A 3,625-nucleotide genomic window follows, 5' to 3' on the forward strand; every position below is an offset into this window, starting at 1 on the left:
TCAAGATTTGAAACGAACTTAGCAACTAGTTTAATCCCGAGCTTCTTTGATTCGATAAAATCGAGTAAGCATTTCTTCAACTGAACTATTTTTGAAATAGATCATCTTCAAATCAAGATTTTCAATTATTATATTTATTTTTCACAATAATCTTTAATTAAATCCGATATTCTATAGAATAAACATTTAAGTAATCAACTTGTATAATATCGCATAATTGAATACAATAATATATAATTTCTACTTAAAGTGACAAAATCACGTACAAATATGCTTTTCAAAACTGTTATTCATATGAAATAAATATTTCAATTTTATTAAAAATTAAAGAAACTCAAGATTAAATTTAGCCGTGGAGGGAAAAAATTAGGTGTCAACAACTGCCCCCCCCTTTGGGTAGGATTGATGCAATTAATCCTGGGCAAAGGGAGGTTGATATTCCTAATTTTTGTCTGACCACATATTCAAATCTGGAACAAGTTGGCTTTTGTATGAGTTTCATGGAGTTATGGCTGAACCTTGGTATTAGGATTCTTACATATCTTAAGTTTCATGAGAATTCAGGCCGCTTGTAGTTCATAGAGCTTGATTTTTAGCACGATTTTCATGAAAAATCACTAGCTAATCTCAGTTTCGGAGTTTTTGGTTAAACCGAGAAGCTGGGGAATAAAGGGATTTGGGGGAGGTTGGAATGCAGTCGAGTTTTCTACGTAGATCCTACCCTACATATCCCCAAGATTTTATGGAATCAGACTGCTTGTAGTTTGACTCGATCGGTAGAAAAGATAGTCTTTTATTTTAGACGATCTTTGGCTCAGGATGAGTGACAAGTTAATCCAGTTCCGAAAAAGAGGCTTGTAACCTCTTAACCATGAACGTGGAGCTCTTCACATCCATAGGTAAGAATTTACCTAGGCATAATTTCCAAAACTTTAGGAGTCTTATCACTCGAATTTGGAAGAAAGAGAAGGTTACCCTCGACATGAGTTAAGAAATATCTCGAAGTTAAAGCTGAGACTTAGAACATCCAAAATACCCACATGCCTTCGAACAGAGGTGTGGTTGGATGGTGGTGGCGATCATCCTTTAGCTCGCGTCCAAAGAGTTTGACGTCCCTCTCTAGACTATGTTCTGTTTTGTTGCTAAGAAAGAGTTCCGCGTTATGCTGCAACCTTTTTGAAGTCGTCCGCATCTGTGGGTTTGATTTGAGATTTTCATCCTCTCGGATGCTCTCGACAATATCTCAAACAAAATTGTTAGTGCTGACATAATTCACGAAAGAGGTAGGTAGTTTTTTACCATATCTCCACGTGAGTTGTGGCCTGAAAAACGAAGTCATCTCTTCATGTACCTATTTGGAATGAAATAACTGGCAACAACAAGAACAACAACCATCTTGGTTGTTGTATAATTATGACATTGGTCGGTTGAACATGTCTTCAAAATGGGGTGGCCCTTTTGGACATCGGCGACAGTTTATGCAGAACGGTCCCTGTAATTGTGTAATATTGTATTGATGCGGCAACCCTTTTGGTCACCTGTAATGCTTGTTGTATGTGGAATGACAACCTCTCCGGTTATAGCCGATGGTCGATTTATAAATTTCCCTTAAATTGTCAATCTTTGGATAATCTTGCTCATTATTTGATGTTGGATACGAGGCGACTTACATATGTCCTTTGAATTGCTAGCCTCTAGGTAATCCCACACATTTTCTGACCTTGGATAAGAGATGGCTTACAGATATGCCTACAATCTCTAGCTTTCAGGTGTTCCAGAACATCATCCGACCTTGGATACAATATGACTTATTGATATCACTCAAATTGTTAGTCATTGGGTAATCTCGCACATAATCGATCTTGGATATGACGCGGCTTATAAAGAACCCTTGGACATATCAATTTGATAATCTTGTATATCCTCCGGTAAGGATCTAGTTGCGGCTTATGTATAACCTTCGAACTATCAATTTTTGGGTGACCTTGCATACTATTCGGTTAGGATATTGTTGTGGCTTATGGATGACCTATGAGCTATCAATTCAAAGGTGATCTTGGACACTATCATATTTCAAATAATATGACTTACAGATAACCCTCAAATTGTCAATTTTTAGGAAATCTTATATATTATTCATCCTTAGACACCGACTTAAAGGCATCCCTTCAAATCGTGTACTCTTGATGCATTCAGATGCTGATTCATAAAATGATGAGATATCCTCGACGCCAGCGTTTGTGTCTAGCGTGTCAACAAATATTAAATAATGATGATATCCTCAACTCCAGCATTTATGTCTCGCGTGTCAAAAGATATGAAATATGATGATATCCTCGACGCCAACATTTATGTCTTACGTGTCAACAAATATTAAATGCTGATGATATCCTCGATGCCAGCGTTTATGTCTCGCGTGTCAGCAGATATAAAATGACCTTCTCGGCAAATAATATGAATGACCCTCTTGGCAATGATATGCAATGGCCCTCTTGGCAATGATATGCAATGGCCCTCTTGGCAATTTAAAAATAGTTTTACCTGAGTTCATTTGTCAGCGTCTTGCTTTCTACATGTACCTGTACTCAAGGTAGACTATTAGTAGACACAAAGTCGTTTTTGCTAGTGATTTTTTTTTTTTAAAAACTCTAAATACAATATTCATAAAGAAAATAAGACGCCTTTGTTTATCCTTTATGATCTCAAAAATGAGATGGACAATTCAAAAGATCATCGATAAATGGGTGTTGAGCCCATTTTTGGGATACTAAAAGTACTGTTCTTAAACATTATATGCTCTGGCATGGCTCCCAACTTGCTTGGGGATTTTTTGAAAAAAATGCTCATTTTTATGTATCGATCCCTGCATCCACAGAAAAACGATTAGTTTGAATGAAACTACTCCGTGTTAACCTTCTTCGATTCTCCGTTTGCTCCACGCCATCTTTTGGGTACTCTATCGTGTTGGGACTTCCACCCTTGACTCCCTGTCCTAATTGATGTGTAGGCAATCACTAAGTAAAAGATTTATGTAGATTTTTGAAAGTAGTCTTAATTTTTAAAAAATAGTTTCGAAAACTTATATAAAAACTTTTAGAAAATCTCTGCCAGTCATGTCATGTAATAGCTCAACGACCAACTTTCTCTTGATTCTGACAATGTCCGATGTTTGATGGAGGATTTCTTAGGGATTCAGTATTGTCGAGGCCCTCTACCAGTAGTTTTATCAAAGATGGAGATTCAATCTTCCCAGACTTTATCACAGGTGGTGATTCTCAAATCTCAACTTCGACCTCTAGTGCTGGGGAATTTGAAATATATTTCAATATTTGGTGGAAATTTTGAGGTCTTCCTCAAAATTTCTGCCCCAATTTAAAGTAGCCTGGGATGATATCATCTCGAGTGGATCTGAAGTCTTTGCTGATCTTCATTCTCTTTGTTGGATGTTGATCTTTTCTTTTGAATTTTCGAGATTTCTTCTTGAAATTCTGCCCCAGTTTCTATTTCCTGGATTATATGATCGAGCCGTTGGGGCACCTATTTATCCCGTTGAAGCAGGAATCAGGTCAAAAGTAGTTCAAGACTACGCTGGGGATATATATAAATTTTAGTGGGTTGACCGAAA

Source organism: Capsicum annuum, chromosome 6 (genome assembly GCF_002878395.1).
Source record: "Capsicum annuum cultivar UCD-10X-F1 chromosome 6, UCD10Xv1.1, whole genome shotgun sequence".
NCBI lineage: Eukaryota > Viridiplantae > Streptophyta > Magnoliopsida > Solanales > Solanaceae > Capsicum > Capsicum annuum.